Raw genomic sequence first — 19,755 nt, 5'->3', positions numbered from 1 at the left:
CTGCACCGCCTTTCAATATGATCATGGCTGATCATCCAACTCAGTACCCCATCCCTGCCTTCTCTCCATACCCCCTGATCCCTTTAGCCACAAGAGCCACATCTAACTCCCTCTTAAATATAGCCAATGAAATGGCCTCAACTACCTTCTGTGGCAGATAATTCCACAGATTCACCACTCTCTGTATAAAAAAATTATTTTCTCATACAACTCTGTACTCCTCTACCTGCGCTTGCACCAAACGCAACCCGGCTTCGGACGACCATGGACTGGTGATGACGCTCATTAACTCCAGCCTTTCAGACAACCTTCAGCTACTACAGATGGACACAACATGCTGGAGTAACACAGCGGGCCGGACAGCAGCTCTGGAGAGAAGGAATGGGCCACGTTTGGGGTCGAGACCCTTCTTCAAACTTCCCAATCCTTCTCTGCATAGATGCTGCCTGGTCCGCTCAGTGACTCGAACATTCTGTGTCTATCTTCGGTGTGAACCAACACTTGCAGTTTCTTCCTGAACACTTCAATCACTGCAGTTTGTCTACTGTCAATGCGGGGCCTCCAACCGTCACCTTCGTTCCAGCGATCCGACGTACCTCTCCTCGCCCTAGGGTAAAGGTTAAAGGATGTGCGGAACAAGTGTATTACATATTAAAAATGTATGCGGGCTATCTTTCCTTCTCTGCGCTGAGTCCTGATGAATTGTCAACAATTCCGTTCCCTTTGGTCTCGAGGTATGTTTCTCGGTACTGCTGTAAATATATACAATGTGGCTCTTCCCAGTTCTGACGACAGGGGCATTAATTTGATTAACCATCTCATTTCCACTCACCGATGAATTTGTAAGATTTGAATAAACCATCGTGAGACATTCAATCGCTTATGAAATGTAACACTTTTCTTTAAACTAAAACGACAGCAACACAAATTCTCGGATTCTCAACGGTGGCAAAATGAATATAATTTAATCAACCTCATTGATTCCTGTAATGACATTAACCTTATCTGGAATGATTTGTGGTCAGGATGGCCGAGCGGTCTAAGGCGCTGCGTTCAGGTCGCAGTCTCCACTGGAGGCGTGGGTTCGAATCCCACTTCTGACAATTTCACATTTTAAATTATATCCAAAGATCCTATGGTTCTGCCTCTGGTTGGTTCTGCCTGGCCGCCGATGTTGTCTTGCTGGCTTATTCCCCCGGACTTTGGATACACGTGGTCCTTCCAAACGATCACAACTTCTCTCAATTGACTTTTACAAATCCTACTGCCTTACTCGACTCCATCTTCGATTTGCTATTTGCTACCACGAGTAAGGCCATGAACCATCTTTCCACATTGCACTATGCTATTCTGTAAAGGAGAAAGGGATAGTTGAACAACAGCAACACTCCAACCTGCTTCTATTGCCTCTTGTTCAACTGCTTCATCCCTCCCCCACCCTCGTTAGCAAGACTCGCTACTCTTCCCATCTGACTCCATATACCCGACATACCCAAGATATACACAGATGCTGCAGTAACCGAACTGGTCACTCAGTATATCTGCAGAAACGGAATGAATAATGGTCTGAAGAAGGGTTTCGGCTCGAAACGTTGCCTATCTCCTTCGCTCCATAGATGCTGCTGCACCCTCTGAGTTTCTCCAGCATTTTTGTGGACCTTCGGAATGAATGATGTCTCGTTTGTAGACTGTTTGGTGAAAGGGAATAGGTGACGAGTCACCTTATCCAAACATACCTATCCACCTGTTTGTTTCTTCCTTCCCGTCCCCTCTCCGTCATCAACCATCAGCGAAACACCCATTCACATTTTGGCTCCGCTTGTCAACTACCAGCTCCTGTCACTACCCTCCCTCTCCCCGCGCCCATCTGCGCCCATCTTCCAAATCTGCCCTTAATTCGTTTCCACTACAACTTTCTAGTCTCTGTTTACTCCTCCTTCTTTCTGACCTCGCGGGGCTTCAGGGTCGGGGTCGGAAACGTCGGCCAGGCCTTTATCTCCATTGATTTCCAACAGCCGTTTATAGTGAGCTCCACATTCCAACATCCGCGGTTTCCGGCTTATTCAGTTCTCAGAGCAAACTGGAGAAACCGATAAACACAGCCTTCAATCGAATACATGGAAAATACAAAGGAATGCGTTCACTTCCATGTAAAGATAACAATAACATATAACATATTCCCCTCGCTATCACCACTCTATTCAGGATGATATACGGATGCACAATAAACCCCAGCTGGAACAAAAAAAAAATCAAACTGCAGGAGGAACAGCACAGTTCGCAGCATCTGTGGGAAGAAAGGAATTGTCGACGATTCATCAGGACGCAGCGGAGAGAAGGGAGGAAAGCCCGCATACATTGGAAAAGGTTGAGGGTTAAGATAGTGGCTCGTAGTTGACAGGTGGACAGGAATGAGCGGAGGATGATGAGCAGATGGAGCTAAGTGCGGAGGGAAATTATAAACTCGAGAGACAAAAGCAAACGAGTGACAGCAGACAGGGTAAGAAAGTAGGTGGAGCACGGTTGGGGCGGGGCATGAACGACCAAGTGCCTTTATTCTCAATGGAACGGAGATGCTTGAGTTAAATTTATAAATAAATTAATGAAGAGGTGGGTAGAAAATTGTCAGAATTATTCCCCCAGTGTAACCTAGAAAAGGAGGGCATATGTTTAAATTGAGAGGGGAACATTTAAAAGAGATCTGAGGGGTAGAAGCCACTTAGCAGAGGCGTTGGTGAAGGCATATACAACAACAACGTTTCAAAGACAGTCGGATGAGTCCTTGAGTGGAGAAGTGGAAGAAGTACATACATTGTTGGAGTAATTCAGCGGTTAGGCATCATCTCCAGAAACAAGGCACTGGTGTACAATGCAGGTATACAAGAGAAGAAACAGACTGCGAGAGTAACAAACGGGAACTGTTTCACAAAAGCAGACACAATGTGCTGGTTACCTGAGAAATTTGAGTCTTCTTTATCAACCAGAATCCGCAGCTCCTTTCTTTTGCGTTTCCACATTCCTTTGGTTCTATTGGCGAGGTCGATCCCGCAAGATTTGTATGGAAATTATGAGCCATGCAACGTTCTGAATTGGGGGGAAACGTTGGTGATAGGTACACACGGCTTTGAGATTCAGTTGTGAGGCGGGGAGGAATGTGCGATAGTGCCAGAGCGAGTCTCGACATCGAGTGAGAATTTCTTTCATAGAAACATGGAAACATAGAAAATAGGTGCAGGAGTAGGCCATTCGGCCCTTCGAGCCTGCACCGCCATTCAATATGATCATAGCTGATCATCCAACTCTGTATCCTGTACCTGCTTTCTCTGTCGAATTCCCCGACATGGGGAACAATCTCTCTGCAACCAGCCTGTCCAACCCCTGAATAATTTTGTAAGTTTATATAAGATCCTCCCTCAATCGTCTAAATTCTAGCTAGTACAAGCCGAGTCTATCCATTCTTTCTTCATATGAAAGTCCTGACATCCCAGGAATCAGTCTGGTGATCCTTCTCTGTACTCCCTCTATGGCAAGAATGTCCTTCCTCAGATAAGGAGACCAAAACTGTACGCAATACTCCAGGTGTGGTCTCACCAAGACACTGTACAACTGCAGTGGAACCTCACTGCTCCTATACTCAAATCCTTTGTTATGAATGCTAACATACCATTCGCTTTCTTCACTGTCTGCTGCACCTGCATGCCTACTTACAATGACTGGTGTACCATTATACCCAGGTCTCGTTGCATCTCCCCTTTTCCTAATCGGCCACCATTCAGGTAACAGTCTACTTTCCTGTTTTTGCCGCCACAGTGGATAACCTCACATTTATCTACATTATACTGCATCTGCCATGCATTTGCCCACTCACCCAGCCTATCCAAGTCATCTTGCAGCCTCCTAGCATCCTCCTCACAGCTAAGACTGCCACCCAGCTTCTTGTCATCCGCAAACATGGATATGTTGCATTCAATTCCCTCGTCCAAATCATTAATATATATTGTAAAAGCTGTGGTTCCAGCACTGAGCCTTGCGGTACCCCACTAGTCACTGCCTGCCATTCTGAAAGGGGCACGTTAACTCCTACTCTTTGCTTCCTGTCTGCCAGCCAGTTCTCTATCCACATCAATATTGAAACCCCAATACCGTGTGCTTTAAATTTGTATACTAATCTCTTATGTGGGACCCTGTCTAAAGCCTTCTGAAAATCCAGATATAACACATCCACTGGTTCTCCCTTATCCACTCTACTAGTTATCTCCTCGAAAAATTCTATAAGATTCGTCAGACATGATTTACCTTTCATAAATCCATGCTGACTTTGTCCAATGATTTCACCACTTTCCAAATGTGCTGCTATCCCATCTTTAATAACTGACCCTAACAGTTTCCCCACTACCGATGTTAGACTAACTGGACTGTAATTCCCCGTTTTCTCTCTCCCTCCTTTTAAAAAAGTGGGGTTACATTATCTACCCTCCATTCCTCAAGATGTACTCCAGAATCCTTAGTGAAGACTGCACCAAAGTAGTTATTCAATTGGTCTGCCAAGTCCTTGTTCCCCATGATCATTTCACCTGTTTCTGACTGCAAGGGACTTACATTTGTTTTAACTAATATTTTTCTCTTCACATATCTAGAAAAAAAATAGCAGTCAGTTTTTATGTTCCCTGCCTGTTTTCTTTCATAATCTATTTTCCCTTTCCTAATTAAGCCTTTTGTCCTCCTCTGCTGGACTGAATTTCTCCCAGTCCTTTGGTAGGCTGCTTTTTCTGGCTAATTTGTATGCTTCATCATTTGTTTTGCTACTATCCCTGATTTCCCTTGATATCCACGGATGCACTACCTTCCCTGATTTATTCTTTTGCCAAACTGGGATGAACAATTGTTGTAGTTCATCCATGCAGCCTTTAAATGCCTTCCATTGCATATCCACCGTCAACCCAGTCTATCTTGGCCAATTCACGTCTCAAAGTTTCAAAGTTACCATTCTTTAAGTTCAGAACACTTGTTTCTGAATTAATTATGGCCCTCTCCATCCTAATGAAGAACTCAACCATATTATGGTCACCCTTGCCCAAGGGGCCACGCACAACAAGACTGCTAACTAACCTAACTTTCAGCTGGCGTTTTGTGGAAACCTGGTAAGGTTATGACTGTATAGCGAGCCACAAATCATACAATCATATTCAAGCCATAAGGTTGTCCTATGTTATGGGGAGAAGGTGGGAGAATGCGGTGAGGAGGGAGAGATTAATCAGCCATAATTGAATGGAGGATTAGACTAGATGGGCCAAATGGCCGAATTCTGATCCTGTGAGGGATAAGATGATTAAACCACCATTGTGAGGGGCCGAACGGTTGTAGTCACCGACCTTGTGATGGGCCGAGTAACTGGAAAAACCAACCTTGTGATTCGAACAAACAGTCAGACCTTCAGAGCTGTTGATAACATTGTCCCATAACAAGATGAGGTAAGGAATGTAGCTGACAACGCAGAAGCTATTCTTTAGGTCAAAGGCAATTAATTAGGTTAGGGCACAGATACTGCGCATGCTTAATCAGTTAAATGAATATTAACTTTACGCCCCTCATGACAAAGAACCTAATTTAAATGTACATGCGATGTATGATGTGGGAGGAGAGGGAATGATTGATGACGCACGGAGGAGAGGGTTGGAAGATTGTGAACCTCGGTACCCTGATTGGAAGGGGTCAGAAGGGGAGGCGTCCGATCAATAAAGGCTGTATACTGAATTGTATAAAAATAGACGTTTTTCCTTTGCTCGGTGTGTCTCAACTTGGAGAGGCACCCGATTCTGCAGACTCGCAAATAAAGCATTTCTTGTTTCCACGATTTAGTCTCTGAGTAGTGATTGTGAGCACAAACAATATATCTCACAAGTTGGGGGCTCGTCCGCGATCGCCACTCCGGCCACTTGACGGAGGCACGAAAGGAAGGGAAGGTGCACCCTGCTGATTCAGCAGTCTCTGATCTCCTTGCTTGCCGTCAGTGGTTTGAGCGAGTGATATTCGGACAAGAGACTCTGGAAACAAGAGGGAATCCGGTGAAAGCAATCGAGCAATTTCTGTGCACAGGACTCGGGTAAGAATATTGACTATTAAGTATTACTCGGGCGATTGGGTTCTGTTGGACGGGAAAAGGTCTGACAGGGATGGGTAACCGGAACGGGCAAAGTAAGGGCCCGGGGAAAAAGGCTCAAACTGGTGAAGAGCCGCACATTCCGCCTAATAGTCCATTGGGGCGGATGTTGCACGGATGGGGTGAGGGGGGGACTCAGGGTAAAAGTAAGAAAGTCATGATAAAGTATTGTTACTTTGAATGGCCAAAGGAACCCATAAAAGGGAGTTCAGTGTGGTGGCCAAGGTTGGGATCCAATGAGGATTGGGTAAAACAGGCCTTGAAAATATTCGTAAATGAGAAAGAACCGATAAATCAGATAGAAATAGATTACGCCCAGTGTTGGATACCCTACAATGGGATGTACCCACTAAAAACAGATGCTCAGAAGGTATACGTACGACGAGATGAGGAACGACAGAAAGGAAAAGCAAAAATGATGTTACAAGCAGTGCAGCAGGTAGTAGAAAAGAACAACAAAGGTGACAGAAGGCTGGGCACTTATGGTGACCAAGAACGAGGTAGAGGTAGAGGACGCGGAAGAGGAAGGGGTGAATGGAGGGACCAAGGTTGGGGTCCCCCGGGAAATAAAGAACAAGGATCAGGGGGATGGCGCACCGGGCCATCCCGGTGTTATCATTGTCACAAAGAAGGACACTTTAAAAGAGAATGTCCAAAGATAAGGCATGAAGTACAATCATACACACTGATGGAGGAATAGAGGGGTCAGGGGTTCCCCTCCTTGGGGTTTGTAGGACGTACACGGGAACCCTTGGTAAACTTAAAATTAGGTCCCCAAGGAGAAGACACGGTATTTATGGTAGACTCAGGGGCGGAAAGATCAAGTGTAACCAGGATACCGGAGGGAATGGGATTAGGGGAAAAGCAAGTCAAAATCTCTGGAGTAGGGGGAAAGGTAATGAAAGCTCCCGAGATAGAAGGAGTAATGGTAAGATATGAAAATCGAGAGGCCATGGAAGACTTAATCCTGGTGCCCCAGGCAGGAATAAATCTGATGGGAAGGGACTTACAAGTTCAATTAGGAATGGGCACAGCTCCCGTAGGTGGACAGATTATAGTACAACTATATAAATTGACGACCGAAGATGAAGAAAGAATAGTCTCACAGGTGTGGGCAAGAGAGGGAAATAGGGGAGGGCTAAGAATACCACCTCTGAGGATAGCCTTGCGAGAAGGAAGTGAAGTAGTGCAAGTAAGACAGTATCCGATTTCAATGGAAGGAAGGAAAGGGCTGCAGCCAATTATAGAAAACTTACTGAAGGATGGAGTATTGGAGAGTTGTATGTCCCCCTACAACACGCCAATACTCCCTGTAAGAAAGACTGACGGAACGTTCCGACTGGTCCAGGACCTAAGAGAATTGAATAGGGTAGTTAGGGCTCGACACCCGGTAGTCCCAAATCCTTATACCATAATGGGACGTATACACCCTAACCACAGGTGGTTCAGTGTGGTAGATCTGAAAGACGCCTTTTGGAGCTGCCCCCTGGCTGAGGAAAGTAGAGACCTTTTTGCATTCGAGTGGGAAAACCCAGACACACTGAGGAAGCAACAGTATCGATGGACTGTGCTCCCTCAGGGATTTACTGAATCCCCGAACCTGTTCGCGCAAATATTAGAACAAGTATTAGAGGATGTTCCCAGGACCTATGGGACACAATTATTGCAGTACGTAGATGATTTGTTACTCTCAGGCGGAGAAGAAGTGCCAGTAAGGGATGCAACCATAACCCTCTTAAACCTTTTAGGGGAAAAGGGATTGAGAGTGTCCAAAAATAAACTACAATTTGTGGAACAGGAGGTTAAATATCTAGGACACCTGATTAGTGACGGGAAAAGGAGAATAAACCTGAAAGAATAGCTGGGATCACCGGGCTGCCGATGCCAAGGAACAAAAAAGAAATCAGGAAGTTTCTGTGGTTAATTGGATACTGTAGATTATGGATAGACAATTACACCCGACAAGTCAAGTTCTTGTATGATAAATTGTGTGAGGAGACTGATAAAGTACAATGGGATTCTGAGGACGAACAGAGATTTGGAGAAATAAAGAATAGCCTGATCACCGCACCGGTACTGACCCTCCCGTCCATTGATCAACCATTCCATCTCTTTGTTAATGCGGAGAATGGAATTGCGTTGGGGGTACTGACACAAAAGAGAGGAGGGAAGCGACAGCCAGTCGCATTCCTTTCTAAACTCTTGGATCCGGTATCACGAGGGTGGCCTGTATGTATTCAAGCGGTCGCAGCAACAGCAATATTAGTGGAAGAAAGTAGAAAATTGACATTTGGAGGTGACCTGGTAGTATCTACTCCCCACACGGTCCGGACAATACTAACTCAGAAGTCCAACCGGTGGTTGACTGACTCCAGGATCCTAAAGTACGAAGTGATACTTATGGAAAAAGACGATTTGACCATTCTGACCGATAAGAATTTAAACCCTTCCCAGTTTTTATACTCGGCGGACGACGAGCAGGATGGGCAGAGACCAGAACACTACTGTAGCGAAGTTATAGAACTACAGACCAAGAGCAGGGAGGATTTGGAGGAGCAGCCTCTGGTAGAGCGAGAAAGGTGGTTTATAGACGGTTCTTCCCGCTGTATAAATGGAAAAAGATATAGTGGGTATGCCATAATAGGAGGAGAAGGATTTGAAGGAGTGGAGGCGGGCAGGTTGCCAGGTAGTTGGTCGGCTCAGTCATGTGAATTGTATGCCTTAATACGGGCGTTAGAATTGTTGGAGGGGAAGGAAGGAACGGTGTACACCGACTCCAAATATGCATTTGGAGTAGTGCACACGTTTGGGAGAATATGGAAAGAAAGGGGGATGATTACAGCAAGAGGAAAGGAGTTGGCACATGAGCAATTAATTGAGAAGGTGCTGGAAGCATTACATTTGCCAGAAAGGATAGCGGTGGTCCATGTGGCGGGACACCAAAAGGGGAACTCATTAGAAGCAAGGGGAAATGAAGCGGCAGACGGAGCCGCCAAAAAGGCAGCGACAGAAGGAACAGTGAGGATGTTGTCTTTAATACCATTAAGGGAAGGAGTAGGAAAGATACCTGTATTCTCACAGGAGGAGGAGGATAAAATGAATGAGTTAGGGGCTCGGCGTTCCACTGACGGGAGGTGGTGGACGCCGGATGGGAAACAAATGTTAACCAAAGGATTAACTCGGGATTTGACGACACAACTGCACTCCCAGTCACATTGGGGAGTGCAGGCCCTGTGTGACACACTACTACGGACCTACGCTTGCCGAGGTATCTATACTTTGGCTAAGCAGACAGTCTCCGGTTGTGTGTTATGTCAGAGGGTTAACAAGAAGGTAATGAGAGCTGTCCCTGGTGGAGGACAACAATTGGCTATAAGACCCTTCCAGAGAATACAGGTAGATTTTACAGAACTTCCAAGAATACAAAGGTGGAAGTACCTCCTAGTAGTTGTAGACCATTTCACCAGGTGGGTGGAAGCATTTCCCACGATAAATGCCACCACTCAGGCAGTAACCCGGATATTATTAGAACAAATCATTCCCTGATACGGGGTCATCGAATCCATAGATTCCGACCGAGGAACACATTTTGCCTCTAAGGTTCACCTGTTGGTTTGCAGTACCTTGGGAATAAATTGGAAATTGCATACACCCTGGCACCCCCAGAGTTCTGGGCGAGTGGAAAGGATGAATGCAACCCTTAAAACACAGATAACTAAGTTAATGGAGGAAACCAGACTACCCTGGACTAAGTGTTTACCGATTGCATTATTAAGAATACGAACGGCACCCCGTAAAGATATTGCGGTGTCTCCCTACGAAATGTTGTTTGGGCTGCCCTATCTTGGAAAGGTAGAGGGCACGCCGACCTTCGAAGGCAGCGATGTGTTCCTGAGGAACTATTTACTGGCAGCGTCTCGTTCCCTTGCAGAATTAAAAATAAAAGGACTGTTGGCACAAAGTCCACCACTCGACTTTCCAATACACGTTATAAAGGCCGGTGACTGGGTACTGATTAAAAGTTGGAAGGAGGAGAAACTGCAGCCCCGGTGGACTGGCCCATACCTGGCATTGCTGACAACGGAGACAGCAGTACGAACAAAAGAAAAAGGGTGGACACATGCGACCTGGGTTAAAGGACCCGTTGACCAGACGTCAGTTCCTGAGAAAGACGATCAGTGGACGGTAAAACCAGGGAATAAGCCCCTGGCATTAACTTTCAGTAAGAAATAAGTGTATGACACTAACAGCATGAAAGGAGCAGTTGCAGTATTACTAACTATGTATGTAACCATTATAAGAAGTGTTAATAACTGTGATAAGTGCTACCATCCTATCAGATATGGAGGGCGAACAACCAGAGCATTTACCTATCATTCCCATGTAAGTGATGTTTGCTACGACCTAAGGACTAGAGCTGTTTGTCAGGACGGAGGGAGGGGGTATTATGTAGTAGAAAATAAGGGACATGTAGGAAGTGTTGGGCACATTACCTGCCCAAAAGGGGAGAAATGGGTCTGCATGACCAAGGGAGGACAGTTCGACATCCCTTCCCGAGCCAGGGATGAAACATTAGACAGAATTAAGGAGGTAGTGATAGGGAAGTTAGCAGAAGCAGTAGTCAACAAACCTCCCCCACCTTCCCAGTCTTCTACTCAACTGCACCAGACTATGTATGATGAAATAAAGCAGCAGATTGAGATCCCCGAAGTGGGGAAAAACCTGTTTGTGGACTTGGCCCTCCGGATAGCCAGAACCCTGAATGTGACTAACTGTTGGGTTTGTGGAGGACCGCTGATGAGCTCACGCTGGCCATGGAGAGGATCTATCATTGAGGTATGGGACCTGATAAAGTGGAATTTGACGGTGGGAAGAGATCGAAGTCCCCAGGAATGGGTCCTGACACACACCCCGGTTGGAACTGAGTGTATCGCCAGGCCCTGGGCAAAGGATGCCATCCTAGTAGGCAGCAGCCCCTGCCAGCGCATCATCACCCAGTGGCCAAATCAATCCCGAGTGTGGTGGCCAGAGGAACCTCAATGGTATCCCACTGTAAAGGATGAAGGAAACTGTGCTATCTGGATGAAGACTGATGGAAGCGAATCGACTGGATATGGAATTGCACCGGGAACAACCCTTACCAGGGAATCCCAGTGTTGCAGGACATATGGAACAATGTTACCTCTAGTGGACAGGCCCCTGAAGGACTGCTATGGATATGCGGACACAAGGCATACTCGGTATTGCCAGAAAAATGGAGTGGGACTTGTTTAATTGGACTGGTACAACCAGGGTTTTTTCTGTTGACCACTGAGGAGGGGCGGTCGCTAGGAACACCCATCTTTGACGATCTACACCGAACGAAGAGAGGAATGGACATCGGAAAATGGGAAAATGATGAGTGGCCACCTGCAAGAATCATCTCATATTATGGACCAGCCACTTGGGCGCAGGACGGATCCTGGGGCTACCGGACCCTAGTGTATATGTTAAATCGGATCATAAGACTACAGGCAGTGCTGGAAGTAATTACTAACCAGACTGCATCTGCACTAGAGATGTTGGCGAAGCAGCAGACACAGATGAGAACAGCGATATACCAAAACCGTTTGGCCTTAGACTACTTACTAGCCGAAGAGGGAGGAGTATGCGGAAAATTCAACCTCTCTAATTGCTGCCTAAACATAGATGACAACGGGCAAGCAGTAATGGATATATCAGAAGGAATCAGAAAAATAGCACATGTCCCGGTACAGAGATGGAACACAATCATGGGAGCAGGATGGTGGGATTACATTTTAGGAGGAGCCTGGTGGAAAGCGGTGGGACTGGTGATTTTATGGGCATTAGCTGCATTGATCATTATTCCCTGTTGTATACCATGTCTCAGGGTTCTTATAACTAGAAGTATAAGCCAAATGCAGGCAGTTGTAGTCCCCATGGGGGAGAAAGGGGGCGTCCAGAAGATAATGATAATGAGGCCGAGAGAGGACCCAGAGGAAAGAGAGATAAAAAGAATGTTATTAGCTTTGGAACAGCAGGAAGTCTAGGAAAGGGGTTTAATACAGGATGCGTAGCAAAAGAAAAAGGGAGGATTGTGAGGGATAAGATGATTAAACCACCATTGTGAGGGGCCGAACGGTTGTAGTCACCGACCTTGTGATGGGCCGAGTAACTGGAAAAACCAACCTTGTGATTCGAACAAACAGTCAGACCTTCAGAGCTGTTGATAACATTGTCCCATAACAAGATGAGGTAAGGAATGTAGCTGACAACGCAGAAGCTATTCTTTAGGTCAAAGGCAATTAATTAGGTTAGGGCACAGATACTGCGCATGCTTAATCAGTTAAATTAATATTAACTTTACGCCCCTCATGACAAAGAACCTAATTTAAATGTACATGCGATGTATGATGTGGGAGGAGAGGGAATGATTGATGACGCACGGAGGAGAGGGTTGGAAGATTGTGAACCTCGGTACCCTGATTGGAAGGGGTCAGAAGGGGAGGCGTCCGATCAATAAAGGCTGTATACTGAATTGTATAAAAATAGACGTTTTTCCTTTGCTCGGTGTGTCTCAACTTGGAGAGGCACCCGATTGTGCAGACTCGCAAATAAAGCATTTCTTGTTTCCACGATTTAGTCTCTGAGTAGTGATTGTGAGCACAAACAATATATCTCACAATCCTATCACATGATCTTGTGATACTTGTGGGCGCTCCGGACAGCCCACTGGAAAGGAGTTACACAGCTTATAAATGACTCCACATTGAGTTTGGCGGAATGGAAGGGAACCTTAGCTACAACACATGGAGGGGAAGGTCTGAGACCCAATCATACGCCTTTTTTAACCACACGGAAGGTTGGTTAAGAAGGTTCAATGGTTGGGCATTAATGGTGGAGTAGCAAGATGGATTCAACAGTGGTTGAATGGGAGATGCCAGAGAGTAATGGTGGATGGCTGTTTGTCAGGTTGGAGGCCAGTGACTAGTGGGGTGCCACAGGGATCTGTGTTGGGTCCACTGTTGTTTGTCATGTACATCAATGATCTGGATGATGGTGTGGTAAATTGGATTAGTAAGTATGCAGATGATACTAAGATAGGTGGGGTTGTGGATAATGACGTAGGTTTTCAAAGTCTACAGAGAGATTTAGGCCAGTTGGAAGAGTGGGCTGAAAGATGGCAGATGGAGTTTAATGCTGATAAGTGTGAGGTGCTACATCTTGGCAGGACAAATCAAATAGGGACGTACATGGTAAATGGTAGGGAATTGAAGAATGCAAGTGAGCAGAGGGATCTGGGAATAACTGTGCACAGTTTCCTGAAAGTGGAATCTCATGTAGATAGGGTGGTGAAGAAAGCTTTTGGTGTGCTGGCCTTTATAAATCAGAGCATTGAGTATGGAAGTTGGGATGTAATGTTAAAATTGTACAAGGCATTGGTGAGGCCAATTCTGGAGTATGGTGTACGATTTTGGTCGCCTAATTATAGGAAGGATGTCAACAAAATAGAGAGAGTACAGAGGAGATTTACTAGAATGTTGCCTAGGTTTCAGCAACTAAGTTACAGAGAAAGGTTGAACAAGTTAGGGCTTTATTCGTTGGAGCGCAGAAGGTTAAGGGGGGACTTGATAGAGGTCTTTAAAATGATGAGAGGGATAGACAGAGTTGACCTGGATAAGCTTTTCCCACTGAGAGTAGGGAAGTTTCAAACAAGGGGACATGACTTGAGAATTAAGGGACAGAGGTTTAGGGGTAACATGAGGGGGAACTTCTTTACTCAGAGAGTGGTGGCTGTGTGGAATGAGCTTCCAGTGAAGGTGGTGGAGGCAGGTTCGTTTTTATCATTTAAAAATAAATTGGATAGTTATATGGACGGAAAAGGAATGGAGGGTTATGGTCTGAACGCAGGTGTATGGGACTAGGGGAGAATACGTGTTCGGCATGGACTAGTAGGGTCTAGATGGCCTGTTTCCGTGCTGTAATTGTTATATGGTTATATGATTATATGGTTATATTTACTCGTGTTGCCAATTATAGGGAATGATGGGCCACAATATCCTTCTGCATAACAATGCTGTCGAGGGCTTGCCATTACCTGTGTGTATTCCACCTCCCAACGGGCGTCACTTCACAATCATTGAGATAAAACCCCATCTGCCATTTCTACCCCTATTTGTGTACGTGATCTATATCACAAAAGACAATAGACAATAGGTGCAGGAGGAGGCTGTTCGGCCCTTCGAGCCAGCACCGCCTTTCAATGTGATCATGTCTGATCATCCCCAATCAGTACCCCGTTCCTGCCTTCTCCCCATATCCCCTGACTCCGCTATTTATAAGAGCCCTATCTAGCTCTCTCTTGAAAGCATCCAGACAACCGGCCTCCACCTTTGTGTATTCCACAGACTCACCATTCCCAATGAGAAAAAGTGTTTCCTCATTACCGTTCTAAATGGCTTACTCCTTTTTCTTAAACTGTGGCCACTGGTTCTGGACTCCCCCAACATCGAGAACATGTTTCCTGCCTCTAGTGTGTCCAAGCCCTTCTCGTTTTATACTCTTCAGCCAAATTAGTTGTTATATATTGGATAGTTAGTTATATATTGGATAGTCAGTTATATATTGGATAGTTAGTTATATATTGGATAGTTATATGGATGGGAAAGGAATGGAGGGTTATGGTCTGAGCGCAGGTATATGGGACTAGGGGAGATTATGTGTTCGGCACGGACTAGAATGGTCGAGATGGCCTGTTTCCGTGCTGTAATTGTTATATGGTTATATTATAAATGACACGGTCCAGTCCTGACGATATGAATGCTATTAATTTGTTGTCCGCAATGCTCTCGGCGCTGCGGGAAATCAATGACAACTCCTGGGTTGCACTTGAGAGGATCAACGCTCAGTATCATTAATAATCGTCATTACTCCTACTGCCCCTCACGCTCGGTGATGCTGACTTTCACAGCGTCACACACGTGCTGAATATGTTGCCCATCAGAGCCATCGATGGAATGGGTCAGGCAACTTAGCGGGTCAAGCAACATTTGTGGAGGGAATTGGATTCTGTTTTCAGAGTCAAAGCAAATTCAGGAACAAAGGAGCGGCGTGAAATCAGGGCGCCTGCTGTTGGATGGCCAGAGCTGCAGAAGTATCCTCTCTCCCGTCACAACCAAAGATACAACAAGCCGCGGGCCGGCGGTCAGAGCTCTTCTCCGGCGAGGAATCACAGACTCTGCGAGGGAAAGTGCACGCTGCCCCGCGATTAGAAGCTCCGCAGACCGTGGCTTTAGGATGTTATAATCCACGGGCCAGCGATCGGAGCAATTCTTCTGGCGGCCCCCGGCTGCGCGATCTGAGCTATAGGAAGAGATCGGGCCGGCTACACGACAGAAAGTAATTTTTTTTCTTACATTTCGTCGTTAGTGGGGAACCCGAAGAAAGACAGATCGGGTCGAGCACTTTATGGGAGAACAGCACGCTACGCTTGTAGATGTGGACGCCTTGACAGAAGCCGATTAAATAAAACCTCATATATTTGATTCACAAAATGGCGCAAAAAACATTACCCATGACGCCCATGACCAACTACGGCTTTTTCGCCTAGTGGTCTATCTTGCTCCTCTAGTATCTTTGGTCACCACTGAATCTCTTCGCACGACCACGACTCGCCGCTCTTCCACAGCACACACTCTCCCGACCCATTGCATCATCTTCCATGGACGTTCTCCCCCATCAAGGACACGTCATTGATTCTCCTCCCATGGCCGACCCATACTCCTTATTTCCCCCTCCCCTCTCCTATTGCATTCCCTTCTATTACCTCCGGATAACCTCTCACATCTTCGGTTCTCCTACCCATTCAATCCACTCCCACGGACCATGACACTCTCCCTGATCAATCACTCCCACCACTTATTGAATCCCATCCCACAGCGCCGGGACATTCCCCCATCACCCACACGCCATAACCTCTGAATCCCCTCCCATCACATGTAGACACTGCCCCCCACCAGCGATTATCTACACAACTGAACATCCCACAGCCCAGAGTCACTCTTCCCCGTCATCGATCCTCGCCATCCACGAAGCACTTCACACGGAGCACTTCCCCCATCCCACTCTTCCCAACTACTGATTTCCCTCCCTTGATCCATGAACAATCTCCGTATCACCGATTCTCCCCACCCACGGAACGGAAATTCTCCCCCATAGCAGAATCTCCCCAGTAACCGAATCCCCTACCACAGCCCTGTCGGAACTATTCAGACCAGTTCAATTCTACATTTCAGACCTGTTATTCCTCAACCGGACCAAGAACACCATTCTCACAAGGCTAGGGTTAGCGGCGGGTGCTGGCGTGTCTCCATAGGATATACACATGTAGAGGTTGGGAACAGGTTGGCTACGTTCTGAATGTCCGAAAATACAAATCAGCGCAGAAATGTATTCAATGGCAGGTACAGTCGTCGTGGGTGAAAGGGGACATGTCGCAAAAGCTTGGGTCCGCCAAACATTGCCGTCAAGAGTGAAGAGTATTATGTGTCATAGGTAGTGTCACCAGTCTGAAGAATGGTCTCGACCTGAAACGTCACCCATTCCTTCTCTCCAGTGTGCCTGACCCGCTGAGTTACTCCAGCATTTTGTGTCTACCTTTGATATAAACCAGCATCTGCAGTTCTTTCCCACACAATGACACTCTTACTTGTTGCAGCTTAACAGGCGTCTCATGAAGTGCTTCGAGAGACTGCACTGGTGATGGCGCTCATTAGCCTTCCAGACAACCTTCAGCTACCACAGATGGACACAACATGCTGGATTAACTCAGCGGGCCGGACAGCAGCTCTGGAGAGAAGGAATGGGTCACGTTTGTGGTCGAGACCCTTCTTCAAACTTCCCATTCCTTCTCTGCAGAGATGCTGCCTGGTCCGCTGAGTGACTCGAACATTCTGTGTCTATCTTCGGTGTAAACCAACACCTGTAGTTTCTTCATGAACACTTCAATCACTGCAGTTTGTTTACTGTCAATGCGGGGCCTCCAGCCGTCACCTTCGTTCCAGCGATCCGACGTGCCTCCCCTCGCCCGTCCACCTTTGTTCTCTGGGGGGCGCCTCCCGGAGGCCAGACCTGGGGCCCAATGCCTACCGGCCTTGCTCCTCGGCGGTCGCGTCCTTCGCATTCACCGGGTCAATGGTCTTTGGGGTATGAGCAGAGGCCGGCTCGGTGACTACACCCTGCAGGCCGCGGCCCTCTTTGGTCTCCTGTTGTCAATGGGAGCGATTGAAAGGCAAAATCATAAACTACCGTCTGCCGTGATTCGGATTTCAACCGTGGTTGCTGCGGCCACAACGCAGAACACTAATCACTATAGGGGGTGTGCACGTAAGGTCATTGGGGCATATGGCTTGACGCACGGAGCCGATCAATTCATCTGGAGGACATCCGTAACTTCCGGCATATGTTATTAATGCAAGAAACGCGTACCTGTTAAAACCCGCTAAAATGTTGAATTTTTGCGCTGTTAAAAAATGTGGAAGTCGGGGTAAGTGTGAGAGACATGTACCCAACTTTAGAATTCCAAAAGTGAAGCGAAATGAAGGTAAAGAGAAGCGAGAGCTGAAGGAACAACAGCAGCTAAAGTACTTGGCTAACATTGGCTGTGCAGATATCGGAATTGAAAATATTGGGAATTATCGCGTTTGCACACTGCATTTCATTAACAGTAAGGCATTATTTGTGTTTTTTCTTGATTCCTTTGGTATCTAAAAAGTCTCAGAAGTGATAAATCTGGCTGTAAATTTTGCTTCAGAGGCGTTTTCTTTTTGTATGTAAAAACCCACGAGAACCATGGGCGATTTAAAAATTTTACAGCCAGATTTATCACTTCTGAAACTTTTTAAATGTCAAAGGAATCAATAAAAAACACAAATAATGTCTTAGTTGATGAAATGCAGTGAGCAAACGGCCAATGTTCGCCAAGCACTCTGGCTGTTGCTCTCGCTTCTATCTACCATCATTTCTCCTCACTTTTGGAATTCTGAAATAGGCTAAACGCCTCTCACGCTTATCCCGATGACCATAATTATTTACAGCGCAAAAATTGACAATTTCGCCGGGTTTTAAAGGGCCCGCTACGCTGGAAACAATGGTAAGTGCTTACCTGCAGTTCATCGCTTGTACTCCATTTGGCGTAGCGTAGCAACAGTACGGGTCATGGGTCATGACCCGACTGTCGTGAAACCTCCCCAGACGATCGCACCATTCAAATGTATGCTAACTGCGCGGTTAAAACCTCTGATACTCGTGTGACTCGCCCACCGACGCTCCTGTGACCAATGTTAAAACAGTCTGATTAAGGGTCCCGATGGTAAACATCACCTATCCGTGTTCTCCAGAGATTCTGTCTGATCTACTGGGTTACTCCTGCACCTTATGTTTTGTTTTGTAATCCAACAACTGCAGTACCTGGTTTCCACATTAAACCAGTGACTCAAGTATCCCGGCTGCACTTTACACTTTCACACTGGCAGGTCTGAATCTGTGACCTGATTAGATAGGGGGGGGGGGGGGGGGGGGGGGGGGGGGGGGGATAACCGTTCCTTTAACTAGTGGTTGAGAGAGAAATAGATCACGGTCTTTAGAGACTGTTTGAAGAACGGTCTGGACACAAAACCACACCTGCCCACAGCCTCTACAGATGCTAGCTGACCCGCTGCGACCCCCCCCCGGCACTTTGCTTGTTTACCCCCTCATAATTCCAGCATCACAGCCCCTTGTGCCTCGCCTTTAAAGGCTACTAGCTCCTTGGTGTTAGCTACAAGGATATGTTGGACTATCTACGAGCATCGGAGGCTGAGTGGAAACATAAAATACGTTTATAAAAATACGAGAACCGAATATTGCTTAGATGATCATACTCCTTATCCCAGGGTGCAAATGTCAAATACAGGAGACTACAGTTTTAAGGTAAGTGGGGTAAAGGTTAAAGGATGTGCGGAAAAAGTTTATTACATATTACAAATTTATGCGGGCTATCTTTCCTTCCCTACGCTGAGTCCTGATGAATCGCCCAAAATCCCTTTCCCTTTGGTCTCGAGGCATGTTTCTCGGTACTGCTGTAAATATATAGAATGTGGCTCTTCCCAGTTCTGATGACAGGGGCATTAATTTGCTTAATCAGCTCATTTCCACTCACCGGTGAATTTGTAAGATTTTAATAAACCCTTGAAGTGAATGTAACACTTATTTTTTTATCTATAACGACAGCAAAACAAATCCTCGGATTCTCAACGGTAGAAAAATGAATATAGTTTAATCATCCTCATTGATTCCTGAATTGACACTTATCTTATCTGGAATGATTTGTGGTCATGATGGCCGAGCGGTCTAAGGCGCTGCGTTCAGGTCGCGGTCTCCACTGGAGGCGTGGGTTCGAATCCCACTTCTGACAATTTCACATTTTAAATTCTACCTAAAGACCCTATGGTTCTGCCTCTGATTGGTTCTGCTGGCCGCCGATGTTGTCTTGCTGGCTTATTCCCCCGGACTTTGGATACACTTGGTCCTTCCAAACGATCACAACTGCTCTCGTT

The 19,755-nt window shown here is 46.3% G+C and overlaps 2 non-coding genes across 2 annotated transcripts; both read left to right on the top strand.

Moving 5' to 3' along the window:
* Nucleotides 1-1,020: 1,020 nt before the first annotated feature.
* Nucleotides 1,021-1,103, top strand: trnal-cag. Its single transcript has one exon. It is a non-coding gene; the product is annotated as a tRNA-Leu (tRNA).
* Nucleotides 1,104-19,530: 18,427 nt separating this feature from the next.
* On the top strand, nucleotides 19,531-19,613 carry trnal-cag. Its single transcript has one exon. It is a non-coding gene; the product is annotated as a tRNA-Leu (tRNA).
* Nucleotides 19,614-19,755: the final 142 nt, after the last annotated feature.

This window comes from Amblyraja radiata, chromosome 37 (genome assembly GCF_010909765.2).
Source record: "Amblyraja radiata isolate CabotCenter1 chromosome 37, sAmbRad1.1.pri, whole genome shotgun sequence".
In the NCBI taxonomy this organism is placed as follows: domain Eukaryota; kingdom Metazoa; phylum Chordata; class Chondrichthyes; order Rajiformes; family Rajidae; genus Amblyraja; species Amblyraja radiata.
This window is presented reverse-complemented; position numbering and strand designations above follow the sequence as displayed.